Genomic DNA, 18,526 nt, shown 5'->3' on the forward strand with positions numbered 1-18,526 from the left:
ATATAAAAGGTTCGCAGACACCAACCAAAGATTGTCCGCCGAAAAAATGCCCGCCTCAATGTCCACAGAAGGATTGCCCGCCTCCATGCCCGCCTCCATGTCCGCCGCCATGCCCGCCACCATGTTGGCCACCAATATGCCCACAACCATGTGCTGAGGTCTACAACGACGTGTGTGTCAGACGATGCGGTGACTCAACTGCTGTGGTCTATGCACCTCCTGTTCAAGTGATATTCCCAGGCCCAATTCTTGGCACTTGTCCTCAGCATAGCATAGTGGGATCCTCGCTACCAACTGGAATTTTCGGCCCATATGGTTCCGGGGGCTCTTTCGGTGTCGGGGGCTCTTTCGGTGCTGGGGGCTACCTGGGTTCTGGGGGCTCTTTCGGTTCTGGGGGCTACCTGGGTTCCGGGGGCTCTTTCAGTTCCGGGGGCTCATCCTGGGGTACTGGATACTGCAGCCCTTATTACGAGAGATGTCGGCCATGTTAAACCCAGCAGGAATAAACATGGTGAAGGAACAACAAGGAAATGATAAACAAGATACAGATTCACGGGATTTAGAAGTGATGAGCATCCATGACTACTGAAGTCAAAGGGAGTTGTGAGTGCTCAGCACCTCTTCAAATCAAGCACACATGTGTCTTTCTCATGTTATGCTTTATCTTAGATTTCTGACCTAGTGGCTTCTCACCTTCTTTGTCTTCATAAATTGTGCTTTGTGCTATTCGATGCTGATAGGGATAAAACAAGTAACACAAAATTTATAAAAGAGCATATGATTGTCAAACTGTACAGTTATCACAAAGAAAGAAGAACATCTTGTATAAAATACACCACCTTGGAGAAGGTGATTGGTTGTAGCCCTATTGAAATTCTAAACAAGCTACTTTATTGCATTGTGCAAGTCTGTACTGCACTTCTCACTCACATTAAAATTATCTTGCATCATATTATTGGTCTTCTAGTTTTTCTTTCACTTCTCTTCTTTATTTACAAACCGCCCTGGCTGAAATTCAAATTTTTAGGGACAATAAACGCCAGGTCTCTGCCATACCCAAACTCTGAAGTTAGATGCTAATCAGGTCCCTTAAGCAGTCAATAGAATTATGCAGGTCTCCTGCCAAGGGGTGAATTTTACTCTCTTTACATATGTTTCAGAACTCACCTTAATGTGTAGCAATTTTCCTTCCTTCAAAGGCTTGATTACACTTTCTTCTAGCTACAAAGTGGGAGAGGTATAGGTAACAAATATGCCTGGAAAGGTTAACCATTATTAATTCTCCTTGCCTCTCAAAATCCAGAAAAACTATACTCCTCTACTGACTCCAAAATAGGTCCCACCTCATACTCAACTACACCTGGAAAGTCATGAAAATAAGAAAACTTTGATTCACATAATGAAGTATCTATGGGGATCAGTCAAATTCAGTGGGGATCAACTTCAGATCAAAGGGTTTCTAAGCACTTCACAAACCCTCATTCATGGTTTATACCTGCAAAGCATTGAATTAGCCTACAATTAAAGGTCTGTGACTGGATGTGGATTTCCTAGAATTGAGTAATAGTGTCACCTTAAAAAATGTGTTTGAAAGTCATATAGGTACATCAGCTATTTATATAATGAGCTATAGATTCAAAATTCATTATTATTTGCTTTTAATTAAAAAAAAGAAATGTAAGGCCTTATTCTTGCAGCCATTTATGCATATGCTAAGCTTTAAACTCAGCGTGACTACTCCCTTGGTTAAAGTTAAGTGGATTAGTAACTCTTTGAAAGATTGTGACCCAAAATGAACATCCCAAAACTTTTAATCTAGGGAAAGTCACCAAGCCACGCTTCATGATGTTCCAGAATGTTGAGTCTGACTAATAGTTAACTTCTTACAATGTAATAATAAACCATTAAGGTAATATCTGTTCTTGCACACGCCCATGCAACTTTTATTCTAGTCTCAGAGATGGCAGTAGGTACTATGAATATGGATGTATTCTTGTTGCTCTACACAATTCCATGTTTTCAATCCAGTCACCCAGTTTCAATATTTTTCAGTATGTTCTATTCAACACTATGAATATGGGAAGAACTTGCAGTTGCTATCCCTGGCTGTCCTCATCATCTGCAGAGGTGAATAGTCTAGTAGTGATGTTAAGAAGAAACAGGAATACAAGAGTACATTACTCCATTTAGCAGCCCACAGGAACTCTACATCTGTAGGGAATTCACACATTTCCATTTCCTCAAGAAGATTCCAACTCTCAATCCACAGGTTAAAGATCAATTCCTCTTTATCAAACCACTTAAAAAAGATAATTCCAACTTTAAAAAAAATAGCTTGCAGAAACATGAGTTGTCTGTAAGCAGAGGTGCTAAAGGTCTTCTTAAATATTGGGTTTGTAATCTGATCCTAGGTACTTTTGAATACCGGAGCTCAGGAACAATCCCATGATAAGAGTTTTATATGGATCAAACTCACCAAACTTTCCCTTGATCTATGCAAATACTATTATAAGAATGTAAAAATTTTAAAAGCAGATCATTTTGGATGTGGGGAAACTGCATCTCAGAATCATCATGATACAATGACCCCAAATTTGCACCATGAATATCTCTTCCCGCCGCTAACGTGATTTACCATTTTTTTAACCTCATTTAATTTTTTCTGTGATTTTGAAAGCACTTTGAATTTTGTCTAGACAGAATTATTTGGCAGTCTCTCACATCCTCTAAGACATGTCCTGCATGTGTGCTCTTTTTGCTTCCTTGAATTAGCATTGGAATTGCGTTATAAATCCAGAATGACAGTCTAATACATTGAAAAATCAATTTTTAAGATGGTTTTGCTGGCTGGTCTTTGTTGAGTTTCGTCCATGATATAAGTTTTATATTGCTACTTTTCATAGATGTTTTCCTAGCTGTGGTGACATTTTTTTTAAGTACCAGAACATTTTTAAATTAACTTTTTTTTTTTTTTTTTTTTTTTTAAATACTGAGGCGAAATGATCCTAGGCCTGCAACTGTATTCCCTCCCCGACTCCCCAGATCCCTCATGGCATTGCAGTCTTCAAGACAATCTGTGTATCCTTGTGATTTTATAGCATTTTTTTTCAAATCAGCTCTTAAACTGAAAGCTGCAGCTCTCTTAACTATGGAGTCTGCCATGCCCTGCAATAAATGATCATTTTCCACTATATTCTTCTCCTTCTGCTCACATCTACAATGACATATAGAGGTTAGAATCCAGTTAACAAGTGGACTCCAATGCATACGGCCAGTCCTCTCTTTGCATCCCGCCAGTGGCTTCCGACTTCTCGCTCACATCCAATATAAACTGCTTATTTTCACTTCCAAGACCAGTTGGGTCACTGGTGTGCTGAGACCAGCGTCTACCATGCTGACTAATATTGTCTCATTGTTTCTTGGAGCTTCCCCATACATGTGTATCCCTCTTTTGCCTTACACTGAGATTATAAACTCTTTGAGACAGCGACTGTCTTTTAGTTCTGATACCAAGTGTCCTGATCTATAACTAAGGACCCTATGTGCTATGGTAAACTATTAATAATAAATACATACATTATTCTTATTTATTTATTTTATTGGGAAGAGCGTTTTGGCATACCCTGCTGAATGTATGTTGTAGTTGTGATGTTGGCTAATCATTGCATTTTCTTTGCTGTTTGTGTCCTACTAGGATTGCACACTGATTTTCGCCTCTTTCCATGCTGGTGTTGCAGGTTTTGGATGGACATCAACTTCAGAGAGTGGTGCATTCACTTAAATTCTACTGAAGCACTATTTTTTCCAAGGTTAAAGTGGGACATAAATAGTGCATAGACCTTGTGCTGGCTCTCTGAGTAGGAATGAATTGCTACCCATCTAGCTTAGATCAAAGACAACTGATCTCACTGGAGAGATGCCCATGAGTTTCTATGGGTATTCTACTAGATCCATAATAAATAGTTAGGGGCAGAAATAATAAAATACAGATAAAACTCACCAACTATCTTCAGAGTTGTAAGTGCTACTGATGCTCTCCTGAACCATTCATGTTTTCAAGCTGATAAAAGAAGAATAAAATAAATGAAATCTGCTTAATTCCTAGTATAACTGAAATGTGTTAATGGAATGATACCAGGAATTAATTTGACAAAGTTTTAAGATCAAAGAAATCTGCAGAACATAATATGCAAGCCATACAGTGTGGGGTTGAAAATATGCTAGTCCACACAAACAGTAAGTAAGATAATTCCATTAGTAGGAGGAATTACGCATGAAGCAAAATTTGTTTTGTAACTAATTAGGGCCTCTTGTGGCATGGGTGTCACAGGTCCTCCAGGCTGTCTGGGAAGCAGGATAAAAGCACCAGCCAGTCAGGGATCTTCTCTCACTTCTCATCTATTCTTCTTGGGATCTTCTCTCACTTCTCATCTATTCTTATAGGTGAAGCTGGTAAGTCCATTTTGGTTATTTATTCATGACTATTTAAATGTTAACTTAGTGATGACTTTAGTTTAGACTTGAATCCTACACAAACGCTATGCGAGTCTCAAAAATGTTAAGGGCTTTCTTTTCATAACAGAGTCTTTTTTGTAGCCATTCAGTTTCAGGCAGTGGTGCCTGCAAGCTTCAAAAATTAAGACTAGGTTTTTCAAAGCTACCTAAGTGTTTGGGACACCCACATCTTACTCATTTTAACTGTGCATTAGGTATCCAAACCCCTTAAACAGCTTTTTAAAATCTCAGTCCTTTGATACTGAAAGGTACTGGTTTTATATTTAAAATATATCTCCAGATCCTCAGATTTCTTCAATAGAGGTATGTCGACTTTCAGCTTGAGGAACTTGCCCTAAATATTTCCATAAAACTCGAGATTGGCATTCATATATACCTATTGAGGTACAACTCTTTTGCTATTTTCAATTAAGGAAATTAGATCGATCAATAGCTAGCTTGGAGACAGCTAGACACAAAAGCTGGAGTTTGGAAAGAATATATTTAAATTATCCTTCATCTGGTCAAAGGCAATTTTTACCTCAGGAGTGTTAGAAAGAAAATCCCCCCATGGTTGTTTTATTCCATAATGAACCAGGTTTCCTTTGAAATATGTGTCACTGGACACTATCTGAGGCCGAATACTGGACTTGATGGACCACCAGGCTGATTCTGTATAGCAATTCTTTCCTTTTTATAGGCAGAACTAGCAATTTCAGATCCAGATCCTCAGCTTGTATAATTTGGGGTGGTTAAAATGAGGTCCACGGAACTGTGCTGATTTACACAAGATGAGGATGTAGCCCTAACTGGATACAAGTATGAGGGTCTTGCAGTTACAGCTCTGGGTTGTGATTCAGGAAATCTGCATTTAGATCATGGCTCTGCCACAGATTTTCTGGGGAACTTTTGGCAAGTTATTTGGGGCCAGATTTCCAAACGAGCTCAGGTCTCAAAACGCTTTGCAAACCTAGCTCTGAATCCTTGTGCATCAGCATTGCATCCGTAAAACAGATAATGAACGCTTCTGCCATCCTTTGTCCCAGCTAATTAGTCTGTGCACTGTGCAGAGCTGGGATTCTCTCTTAATTTGAGTTTGTAAATGCCCAGGAGCAGCTGTTACATCTTCAAAGAGCTACTGGAATTCAAATTAAAAATAATAATACTCACAACAACTAGAAGTGCCTGTGTCCTAGTACAGGCTGTTCCATGGGCTCACTAAGTGACCCAGGGCAATAGCCTGTGCTTGGATTCCTTTGTCTATTAAACATGGCTAATAAATACCCAACACTTCATATGGGTGTTGTTTTAAAATTAAGACTTCCACAGAGCAGGGAAAAGGTAAGAGTTGCTCTACTAAGTGATAGGTAGTATTTTTAATAGTGTCTGAAGCTGTAAAAAGAAGGGTAAGGAGAGTCCAGAGAACACACTGAAGCAACAGAGGGTGGAAGGATGAGAGAGGGAAAGATTAATGAATCAAGAGGACCAGGAGGAGGAAATGGGAGAGACACATCAGTAGGAACTAAGGAACCAAGTCATCTTTCCACACCACTTCCTTCCTATCTATCTACATAACCATAGTATCTGCACTTTGAATCTCTTATTCCAAAGACTTTTGTGAATTTTGTGTATTCAACCTCAGATTGTGTGTTTCAGGTTTATCTTCATCACAGAAAGATGTCTTGCTATGGCCTACCATGTGAGGTTCCACGCCCAAAGCCAATTGCTTGTGTCGTTCACTGCCCTGACTCGATAGTCGAAACTGACTCACCACCGGGCATCACAATATTCCCGGGCCCAATTCTCACCACTTTCCCACAGCACACTCTAGTGGAATCTTCAGCACTATTTGACATTGAGAGATCATTCAGTTCCAAAAGATCTCTGGATTCTGGGGGTTTCATGAACTTGTACAATTCCAGTTTGTCATCCTTTGACATTGAATACTAGAATCCTTATTCTTCCCAGTTGCCCAATACATTCTGCTATGAAAAACGTAAGCTATGTTAAACCCAGCATGAATAGCCATAGTACATGTAAACTGGAAATGAAAAATAAGATTCAGATTCATGGCTGAGCTCAGGGACAATGAGTTTCAGAAGTACTGAGCATCCACAATTCAAGTAGATAGAAGTTGTGACTGCTCAGAACTATAGCTGTGTGGAAACCAGAATTACCATTTCAGTGAAGTTTTCACAAATGTCAAAACTGGTTTTTGCTCCAAATTAGAATGTTCAGATTTAAAATGGAATTAAAAAAAAGTTTTGTTTCTCTTGACTTTTTACAGATTTTATATTATATTATGCTATAAAATAAAATTTAAAAAAGTAAACAAAAAGTTGCTCTGAAATGAGAAATCAAATGTCCAATTCCTAGGATATCTGATTATGACAGTCAAAACACTTCCCCCCACACCACACACATGGAGTTTCATTGAAATTGAGATGCTCCCGTGGAAAGTTTCATAATTAGCTGAAATGGCATTTTCCTATGTAAAAACTTTCCACTGGAAATTTTGTAACCAACTCTAATTGGTAGCTCTTGAAATTAGGCCTATGAAAGTCTCTTTCATTTTAACCTTCACTGTAGAACTGCAATATAATTGTTTTCCAGCTTAGTTCTCTGCTTATAATATGCTTTGGCTTATTTGACACTGTCTGGGGTAAAATCAAATAACTAGAAACAGATGAAAATGGGACTTGATTATCAAAATCTACAGCAACAACAAAGAAAGAAGAGCATCTTGTGTGAAATGCAAAACCTTGGAATGGGTGATTTGTTGTAGCCCTTCTTGAAACACTGGAAATGTTTTCTTTATATACTGAATTATTTCATTTGGCAAGCATGTACTCCATTTGTCACTCTCATTAAAAAGTGTTCTACAGCATATTATTGGTCTTCTGGTTTTCCTTTCTATGCCTTTCCTTATTTACAAACCATTCTGGGTGAAATTCACTCCAGTGCAGCTGGTGAATATTGAACCTATGAACTATATAACATCTACTGAAGCTGAAGTGACAGGCTAAACATGTCCCTTACATGTTCTTTAGCATTTTGCTGTCCCTCAGCAAAGACAGAAGGATGAGTTCTGAAAAAAGTACCTATTCTACTTCCTGGAATGTTTTGGTTACATCATCTGTTAGATACAACGTAACAAAAAGGATAGCAATGAAATAAATACATGATTTTTCAATACGAAAATATTTCTGTGGTCTAAATAATATTTCCTTGGAACTCAGACAGCCTCGCCCTTCACTAATGATTTAGTATATATTTCACTTAATCTGAATAACCTTTGAGGATTAGTGCTACTCTGGAAAAGAAATTGTGCATTTCCAACTTTTTGGTCCCAGATTGGAATGAGAAACTTTTTTCAGAAATATGAAATGTATCATGGGATGGAAATTCCAATTCTCATTGATCTCTAGTTGTGGATTTCCACTGCACATCCATTTGAACTTGGGGTCTGCGGTTTGGACAAAGAGTGGCTCGTGCTGATTCTGAATAGATACAGTTATCCTTTGCTGCAAACACTACCTTCATTGTGGCTAGATATGAAGGAGCTGCAGACCGCCCCCCCCCCCCCCCACACACACACCTTAGCTTGAATTGTGATAGGAACAAAGGTCCTATCAGTCAATGCTCCAGTCGCATTAAGGTTTTCCCTGCCAGTAACCCCTGGACATGGAATCTGGGCTGAGAGCAAACAGTCACTTCTTATCCTCAGGAAACTGTATTATCATATGACTGCTGCGTGTAATTTTGCAGCTGATGTAGTGTTTGCGGCGGGGAGGGGAATTTATTTATTCAGTCGCTTAGGTCTAGATGCTGTATAGGAAGGCATGTGTATATCTCCTAGATCTAGGATTCTTGTGTAGCTGGGAATGAAAGGTTCATTGGTAGAGTCAGCCCAGAATCTATCCCTCTGTATGGTGGGGTACAAAGCACACAACCAGACCTGGCTAGGGAACCTTTTTGACCTGTTTATCTGCCAGTCAGGACAAAGGGTGGCTCATGCTCAGAGCCACCCTTTTGCTACAAAGCCTATGCAGGGAAATGACCACAATTTGCTTCCATTTCCACAGTTATTTTATTGGGTCACGTTGTGCTCTTTATGCTATTAATTATCCCTAGCTTGTGACCTGCCTTTGTGGGACCACTTGAGCAATACAGGTTGGGAATGGTTTGAGGAAGCCTCAGGAAACAGGATGTCAAAACATTTCACAAATACTCATTATTGCTGTTCGACATGCAAAGTGCTGTATGATTATAATCTCACTATTACGCCACTCAATTTAGCCACCTCCTGTTATACCTGGTATACCTATAAGATGCCTCTGTGTTACCTATTTTCTGTATTACTGCATCTGAAGAAGAGAGCTGAAGTCTCTCAAAAGCTTATGCCTGCAAATATTAAATTTGTTAGTCTTTAAAGTGCCACAGAACTCTCTATCCTTGATAGTTGAACTGACAAAATCTTATCTCCTTTTGTTAATAAACTTGGCTTACTTTTAAGCTGACCCAATCAGTGCTGTTTTTGAATTAAAGTGATCCTTAACTCTGGTTAGTATGGCAAACTGCTGGGTATTGACTGTTTAACGGCACAAACAAACCGTTTTATTCCTCTGAATAGTCCAGGAAGCGGCTGGATGTTGCAGAGCAGACAGCTTTGGGAAAAACTGGAACTGGGGGTGTGTTGTAGTCAATTGGTTAGTAGTAACCAAGGTTGGTGGATACCATGAATGTGGCTGGAGTATAACAAACAGGTTGCTGGACTCAGAGTTGCTGAATGAAAGCTGCTCAACATACGGACACGCAGCACAAGCTTCTTGGCTGGCTTTTGGTGTCCAGGCTGTAAGGCACGGGGCAGAACATTTAAGGCACCCAGAGTTATCGGGCAGGCAGTGACAAAACCCTTCACTAGTCTGGACTGCATTCTTTGCCATACCTGAAGAAAAGCTCTGTGTGACTTGAAAGCCTGTCTCTCATCAACAGAATTTGCTGCAATAAAAGATATTATCTCCCCTGCATTGTCTCTCTGTATACAATATAGTCAGTTTTGTTTGTTAACCCACCTTTTGTCCTTCATTGTTCTGTTGCTTCTGTTGTGAACCATTCAAAAGGTAGAAGAGGACAGAGCTGAAAGGAGAACAATAGACTATGTAGTGTTGCATGGTGAAGTAACCAATATCTTTTTCCTGTGGGAACTGTACCCATGCAAGTCTTTACCAAGTGAAACCATAGTTCCATCACTAATACTACTCCAGGGCCCAATGAGGCATTGTAATTTTCAAGAAAATATAAGTATTTCTATGGATATTAGAGCGCTTGGAAACGTTGAATCTGAAAAACTGGAAGCTCTGCTCAGCAGTGCTGCTACAAACTAACTGCCTATTTTCCATTCTATTCTTTTTGCCTTCTTCTGGGATGTGGCCTGATATACCAAGGTTAGAAACCAGGAAAAGGATAGACATTTTCACTAGTGCAAAGTGCTCAGAACCACACCACCATATCAGGTAGTATACATACATCATGCACTCACTGTATACTGATGAAGGTGACTGTCTGAGGTGCAGGGCTAAGTATTTCAATTTCATTATGAGATTTTTGCATCCAAGTCCACTTTGCAGTGATATAAACTGGACGGCTACATGGCCTAGTCTTTCATCCTATGATCAAAGGATGAGATAAGTAGATGACTCATCAAGGATGTTGCAAACACACCTGAATAAGTCTCTTCTCACATACTAATTTACACATCAGCAAATACAACCCAGGCCGTAAGCCTTAAGAGAAAGGGCTGAGGTTTGGGATAGATGGTTATCCTTGGCTTCTACCTATGGAGTACTGGGATAGATAGTATGTTGGTTAATACCCATGGACTATTGTTGTTGTTGAGACAAAACGGGTGAGATATCTTTTATTGGGCCAACTTCTGTTGGTGAGAGAGACAAGCTTACACAGAGTTCTTCTTCAGGTCTTTTGACTAAGAGTTATATATTAATTGCTGTTTGGCTCAAGCCTGAATTCTGTTTGGGTTTCAGTTTTGAACTGGATGCCATCTCTGGAGAGGGGTAAACTCCCTCAGCGATTTGGCTGAGACAATGAGTGGGAAGGGGCAGGTGTATCAGAATTGTAGGATTCATGTGTAGCAATTAGCAATAATCTCTCCACAGAGATCACCCAGGATCTGTCCCATTGGTGGCTCTAACCCTTTCTACAGCAGTGCAGTGAGGGTTGATTCAAGCAGCATAACCAGACCTGGGTGGGCCCGATGATATTTCTATTTGTGTAGTCATTTTGACTTTGGGGACTGCCAGCCAGGACAAAGTGTGGCCATCTTTTGCTGCAAAGACTATGTTCATTTGTGGTGTTCATTTATGTTCTTAGTGTTGGTTTATTTCGTTAAGTTTTTGTTATGCTATAAGTGATCCCTATCTTATTAATAGGTTGGAAAGATTCGATTTTTACTGGTAAATGTCTATAAACATCGATTTCATGAACACCACAAACCGACAAAAAAAGATTTCCGTCTATAATAATCAAAATTTACAGATGGGCAAAGAAAGAAAAATGCTGCTTCGGAACCTAGAGTTTGAATTAAGGTTATTTATTTGGTCTATTTTGGCATGTGATTGTTGACAATTTGTGTTTTAATGGTAATAAAGCTTTAACATTTTGAATCTCAATGCCCAGGGTCATTAAATAATTATTATCTGACTGCCCCATAATTTCCTGCAACTGTGAAAATTTATATAAAAGATAAAGCAATGCTTAAAAATAAACACTAATATTATCCACTGAAATTATATATATATTGAATTCTGCCAGGTCCAATGATGAAGTGTCTTTTAGTGGATCTCCTGGGCAATAAGACTTATGAATGATATTCCAAGGATTCCAGAGAACAAAGGATTTCAAAGAGCTTCACCAACATTCATTAATGTGTTATGTATGCAAAGTGTTCTTACTATAATATTAATAGCATATTACTGTATTTAAACGCCCCATCATTGAGTAATAGCATTCCTTTCAAATGTGTGTGTCAAGATCACATCACTCCCCTAGTCAAGTCTTAATTTAAACCTTCATAAGTTGACGCACCTTGCTATTCCATTAAAAAGTAGCTTTGCACTGGTTTTCCTACTTAAAAGTCATTGGTCAAATCCTCACCTGGTATAAATCAGCACACATCCACAAAATTCAATGATGCTACATCAATTTACACCAATCAAGGAACTGGTGCTAATAACGTTTTCCTAGGACAATCCAGGACGATTCGTGATTTGTTTTCCCTTCTGTGTTGTGAAAGGATGATTTTTAGACGTATTTGTAAATTTGCCTCCAGCAGGAAACAGAGAACTAAAAGCCAAGATTTTCAGTGATGACTTGCCATTGAGCGGGCCCAGTTGAAGACATCATAAAGGGGATAAGGTTTCAGAGGGAAGTGGCTCAACATTTTTGACAATAAGGCCCCTTTAATGTATTTCAACTCGAGATCCCAAACTGTCACTTTTGAAAATCTTTACCTTGTGTTTAGCCAAAGACATCCTCAGAGATCTTGAGTAAATCAATACACTCTCTCCTCTTCAGCATACTCATCTGTTAAAATAGGGCCTGGTGATATTTTTCTGATTCTCTTTGGTATCAGTATATATCTATTTCAGGATTCTCCATAGCTCCCACTAGCATAGTACCCACATTTCCCAGGTAGCTATCTCTGAAGGAGCTGGTATTGACCATTGTTGGAGACAATATATAGAACATGGAAATGTAGGGCTGGAAAAAGACCTTGAGTGGTTATCTAGTCCAGTTCCCTGTGATGAGACAGGAACAAGAATACCTAGACCATCCCTGAGAGGTGTTTGTCCAACCCGTTCTTAAAACCTCCAGTGATGAGGATTCCAAAATCCCCCTTGGAAACCTATTCCAGTGCTTTACTCTCCTTAGAGAGTTATAAAGTTTTTCCTAATAGCGTACCTAAATCACTCTTCCTACAGATTAAGCCAATTACTTCTTGTCCTACCTTCAGTTGACATGGAGAATGATTGATCACCATATACTTTGTAATAGCCCTTAATATATCTGGAGACTTATCAGGGGACAGAGAGACTACTGTTCTAATCCAATTTGGCAATTTTTAAGCACTTAAATCTTTGTTGTGCAGTTCTAAGTGGTCTTCATAGAGTTTTTTTGCTCCTAATTTTTCCCTGGGTATAGGAAGCTCTGCTTGGGGTATATATAACAGTTGGAAAACACTTCCAACAGTGATGGGGTGGCTTTCTCAAAGAGGAGGGTCTTGCATCTTTTCCTAAAAGATTGTCAGCCTCTAAGTTAGTTTTTGGGACCTCATTTCTACTTGACCATGAAGGTTTATTTCAAGTCTCATGTGATTTTTCCTGGTCTTGGTCAGGTACATCATCCCAAGATCATATGTCTTTCTTGGTGGGTCCAGAAGAGAGTGGCAGTTCAATATTTTAATTCAGAGCCCTTGTAAAACACCATACTGTTTCCTTTTATCCACCTTCTTCTTCAACCCATTGTGTGAAAACTGCAGTTTGCAGCCTTGGGATGTTCTGTTACAATGATCACCCTGAACCCGTGGACTCAAAACATGGGTGACATGGACTGCATGACATGGGTGACGTGACGTGACAGGCCCTTCGGACCTGAATTCCAAACTGCTATAGTTTGAAATTTACCCCTAGGGCCTCAGAGCAGAAGGTCCTATATACCATTTAAGGTCCAATTAAGCACCATTTTGAACTCTTAAGTGGCACTTAAAAGGTACATTTGCCTTGGTACTTGCCACCCTCAATCGAGAAATGAACCAAAACCCCTAGGGTCTAATTTATAGTCAGTTGAACTCATTGTTGGAAAAAACCCCATAGACTTCAGTGAGTATTGAAATCCTAGGTGTTGCAAAGGTAAACTCCACAGAGCTCTCAGCTACGTAGTAGCCTGGATAAGGATTTACAGGGCTAAAATAATATCCTGTGCGTGGCAGCACATTGCGACACTGAATCTCCTTCACTAGGTGAAGTTGTTAAAAGAGCTAAATAAATGGAGTTAGATTAATTCTCATTGTAACTCAAAAGAAGTCAGTAAAATTATATTAGAAATGAATTTGTCCCATAAAGTTTTAAGAGAGAATAAACCTGTTGGTTGCAACATGCATTTCATATTAGCTGAGGCTGGGAATTGAGTAATCAAACAGTGAGCAAAACAATTACAGCAACTTTCTGAGTTATACATGCAACAAAGGTAGGCTCATAAGTGACTAGGCCTTCATGCACAAAGGGCGTCTCCTGTCCTCCAGGCGATCTAAGAACGCTTATAAAAGCACACACAACTCAGGGCTGTTCTAAGGGCATCTCTTGACTCATTCTGCTCGGTGAACTGAGTAAGTCCAATTCGACTCAATTGGTTTTATAACTATCTTTTGATAACTAATTATTTTAGAGATAGTTTTATTAACGTAGGGCCAAGTCCTGCACAAAAACTTTGTGATTCTCACCAGTGTGAGGGAGGTTCTTTTCATAAAGATGTATTTGTAGTAGTTCAGTTGTCAGCATTAGCAGATGCAGACTTTAAAAAGAAAAAAAAATGTTTTCCAAAGCCACATAAGGATTTGGGAGACTCTTGTCCTGTTATTTTTATTTGGGTATTGGGACTGTAAATACCTTAAATAACTATGAAAAAATTAAAGTACTTTTAATAGTAGGCATTTTGTTTTGGCGTATGCAACACCAGATAAGAATTCAGCCCTTTGATTTCTAATAAATGATTGAGATAAGTTTCATGTATAAAATATTGAAGTGACTTTCACGGCTGTTTTCAAGTTGGTGTGTGTGCGCACGCATGCAGTTGAGGTTTGGCACTTCATATATTCAATAACCACACCTGTAGCTGCTTTGTTTAGAGTCATGGCAAATTACAGCAGCTGAGGATCTGATTCTATTGCTGCCATGTTACTATGGAGCCCAGCTTTCTTATATCACTGCTGATGTGCAACTTTGTTTTTAATTTTATTTTATCTCTGCAGATGAAAGCTTAAGAGATTTATGGAATTTCTCTTTGAAATCCAAGTCAACTTCTAATTTAGGAAGAAATGCCCTTTATGGGCAGGTTGTTTCCATAACAGAGCCTTCAGCATTCTTCTACTTTCCTCTGAAGCTGCGGATAGTCACCACTGTTAGAGACAGGACAATTGATTAAATGGACCACAGGTTTAATCCAGTATGGCAATTTCCATGTTCTTATGTGAACAACTAGCAATTCTAGATCCAGATCCTCTGCTAGAGTAAGGTAGCACTGCTCTGTTGAAGTCAGAGGAACTGACTTTAAAGATCTTCTCCTTAAGGTTTTGTTTTGACAAAAGATTATTTTCTGTTCCTTCGTTAGCAAATATTGCTCACTCACAAGCTTTAAAAACAAAAAGTACCATAGTGATTCTGGAAGGAACTGGTTCGCATGCTAAGATAAAATCTTAGCAAGGGAACTGGCATAATTAATGTCCCCACCCTCATTTAGGCTATAATTTTCTAGGGTAGTTTGAAAATGCTACCCATCCAGGATTGAAATATTCTTTATAATGTGTGTGTGTGTGTGTTCATTTATTATAGTCAGCATTTTTCACTCAGCCTCATTCTTAGCCTTTACTGTTTTGAGAGTTTGAAAATAGTTCTAGGGAATTGCTGGATTTAGATCTGAAAAGGTAATAGAATATTTTCTGTTTATCTGTCATCATGTGCTGCTGACTCACCAGTTTGAGAAACAAAATAACACTAATGCTGAGTTGAACTGGTTTGCATGTTAAGATTAAATCTGAAGGATTATTATCCTTTTCCCAACCCTAACACATGCCATAATTTTTTGAACTGGTTTGAAAACACCACCTGTCCATGATCCAAATATTCTGCAGGGTTTGTTTTTTTTCCCCTCTGTTACAATCATTGTTTTTAACCCACCCTTCCTCAGCCTTCCTTTTTTTCATGTGGGGTTTAGCAGCAGAATTGCAGGAAATTACAATACATTTTAAAGGACAACATCAGGTAGAACAGGGAACTGATCACAGCACATTCTGGAGAACCTTGTCATTTTACAAGACCTCAACACCTTATGTCTTTAGCTTTCTTCAACATCTGGTCATTAGTGACTCCCACTTGTAAAACGGGGGGGAGGGTGGTAATAATTCTTCTCCCCACCTTTCGTCTGCCTGGCTGATTTAGTTTGTAAATTCTTTAGAGCAGAGATGGTCTCTTGCTCTGATTGCCTAGTGCTCAGCTCCACCCACTTTTATTTGCAACATCTGAGTTACTGAGATTCAAGACATAGATAAAACAAACAGGTAGTACTAGAGTTCTAGTCCCAGCTCTTCCGCTGACTCTGCAAGTTCCTTAATGCAGTTCATGTAACATCTGAGCCTTAATTCCCCTTGGTACAGAACAAGGACAGCTGCTACTTACTTCACTGGGTCACAGGGAGAACTGAAGGTTGCACAAGGCACTTAAAAGGTATCTTGCCATGTGCAACCTGGTTGCTGCTTACAGAGCACTCCCCTTTTGACATAGGATAGCACTGCAGGCACCCCACCCTCAGATACTTATTGTTTGGCCAGTGATACCTTGGCTTGTTATCATAGGCCATTCAAAATGAAGCCCTTTAAGTCAATATAATCATCCTTGCCTGCTTTGTCAAACCTCTCTCAGCCCCTCCTGCCTAGATTCTTTCAAGTCTTTCCTAGGTATCTCTGCCCAAAATCTTTCACTGCTTCAGCAAACCACTCCTAGCCCTTCCTAGCTGGAGTTTTTACTCCTCTGGCACCTTAGGCTCTCCTGCAGGAACCTTCTACCCTCTGCTGACATCTTTGTTTCTCCAGGTGCCTCATTAACCAAGGCCACTTCCTTATATAAACATCCCAGAGGGCTGATTGAGTTACATGACTCAAGCATTTTCCCCCACCTGGGGAGTCAAGATAAGAGTTATCACAGGTGGGGCTGAGACTTAACTCCCCTTAAAGAATCAGTCACCCTGTGACACTAGGACAGTATCAGGTGGTTTGATTTTTGTATTAATCTCTGAAACGCTAAACAAAAGGCCTTGACATTGCCTGAGAGCTGGCTCAAGCAACAGAGCGTGGGAAGGCAAGAGGGGTGAAAAGAGCTGGATGATGCAAGCTGAAAACAGTGTTTATCAGATCATCAGTGTAGACTTTGCAGATGAGATGCATTTTTCTGGGCAGCCCTTACGGAAACAGGAAGGTTTCTTGCTGTGTGAGTAAGAGAGACGGAGGGCTTGTCTGCACAAGGAGCCAGGGTGTGAATCTACAACACACCAGCTTGCCGTGCACTCACTCATCCTGTGGACTCTGCTACCACGCATTTCTATGGCATTTTTCTATCCCACTTCTATGGCACTTAGTGTGGGCAGACCAGTGAGCTGCAGATGCACACCCTAGCTTGTGAGCACAAACTCACTGTGTGGAGAAGCCCAGAAAGAGTGAGAAGGGCACAGTGGGGCTGGCTAGGAAGGAAGCTAAAGGGGAGTGGAGCAAGTAGACAAGAATAAGCAAGTGGGAGCAGCTTTGCAGCCAGGAAGTATAGTGAGCCTGTATCTATCTTCCTATCCATCTGGGTTCCTACACAATCCCCATTACCACTGTATCTGTTATTCCACTGGCACTTGTGCCTCACATTTACTCTGCCCTCCTGTGTGTTTCAGGTTTATCTCCATCCCGGAAAGATGTCTTTCAATGGACCACTGACTGGTGTCCAGTGCCCCCCGCCACCTGAGGTGAAATGTGCAGAGCCGTGTATTGTTGCCACCAATGAGCCATGTGTGATAAAGTGTCCAGACTCCAGAGTGATAATCTACCCCCCACCAGTCGTTGTGACATTCCCAGGACCAATCCTCACCACTTGCCCTCAGGAGAGCATAGTGGGCTCCTCAGGACCACCTCACACTGGCTTGGCTGAGTCGGCTTCTGCCACGTTTGCAGCCCCAAAAATCATTGGGAGCTCGGGGGCAACTCTCGATAGATGCCCTCCACGGGTCATTACAAGGCAGGAGCCCCAGTACACTCCAAAATACTCATACACTTCTTCCTCAAGGTCCCATCCTTGCAACTCATACCGCTCTGGAAACCGTTGACTATAGTCAACATACACAGAACACAACAAAAACAGGAAATAAAAGGCGAGGTAGGGATTCACAGCTGAGCTTATGGACATGGCTTTCAGAAGTGCTGCGCTCCCACAACGCCGATTGAAATAAATGGTGGGAGTGAGCGCTTAGCACCTCTGAGAATCTGATCTAGGTATGTCTTTGTTATGTTACCCTTCACCTTAGATTTGCTCTCTAATGGCTCCCAGCTTAGGTCTCTGCTTCAAATGGTTGAAAACAGGACTTGACTGGCAAACTCTGCGGCTACAACAAAGATAGAAAACCATGCAAAATGCATCACCTGCGAGTGGGTGACTGGTTGCAGCTGTTATTGAATCCTTGGGAATATAGTCTTTAGACTCTGTATTGTTTTGGTCTGCAATGAATGTTATTCTCTGCTTTTTATTCTCATTAAAATTTATACCACATCATGATATTGGCCTCCTAGTTTTCCTTTCTCCTCCATTCCTTATTTATAAACCACTGTGGATATTTACCCTAGGCAGGAGATCGACCTGAAAAGGGAAGATAAGAGTACGTTGACTCATTTTAAAAACAGAACCAGCATCTCAAGATTATCTCATTGCCCAATGGTTAGGGCTGGCTCCTGAAAAATTAGTCCTAACTTCAAATTCCTTCTCCACATCAAGCAGCAGGGGAGATGAACCCAGGTCTCCCACACCTCAGTGGAGTCCCCTAAACTCTGTGCTAAATGTTATAAGAAAGGCACTACTGCCGCTGTTCAACAAACTGGTGAATCATTTCAGGCTGACACTGCATTTTTTGGCAAACTACTCATCCTTTCACCCAGCTCTACTTACACCATCTTCTAACTACAAAATAACAAAAGGATAGAAAGAAATGACTT

At 40.2% G+C, this 18,526-nt stretch overlaps 2 long non-coding RNA genes across 2 annotated transcripts; one reads left to right on the forward strand and one right to left on the reverse strand.

Annotated features, from left to right (window-relative positions):
* Positions 1-619: 619 nt before the first annotated feature.
* On the reverse strand, positions 620-4,056 carry LOC137149506 (uncharacterized). The gene is made up of 3 exons (XR_010918794.1): positions 4,001-4,056; positions 1,168-1,221; positions 620-733 (listed from the first exon to the last, which is right to left on the reverse strand). It is a non-coding gene; the product is annotated as an uncharacterized lncRNA (long non-coding RNA).
* A 12,537-nt stretch (positions 4,057-16,593) lies between these two features.
* Positions 16,594-18,092, forward strand: LOC137149504 (uncharacterized). Its single transcript, XR_010918793.1, has 2 exons — positions 16,594-16,769; positions 17,218-18,092. It is a non-coding gene; the product is annotated as an uncharacterized lncRNA (long non-coding RNA).
* Positions 18,093-18,526: the final 434 nt, after the last annotated feature.

The sequence above is a fragment of the Emydura macquarii genome, unplaced genomic scaffold (genome assembly GCF_026122565.2).
Source record: "Emydura macquarii macquarii isolate MOO-44397 ecotype Brisbane River unplaced genomic scaffold, CSIRO-AGI_Emac_v2 contig_759, whole genome shotgun sequence".
Taxonomy (NCBI): domain Eukaryota; kingdom Metazoa; phylum Chordata; order Testudines; family Chelidae; genus Emydura; species Emydura macquarii.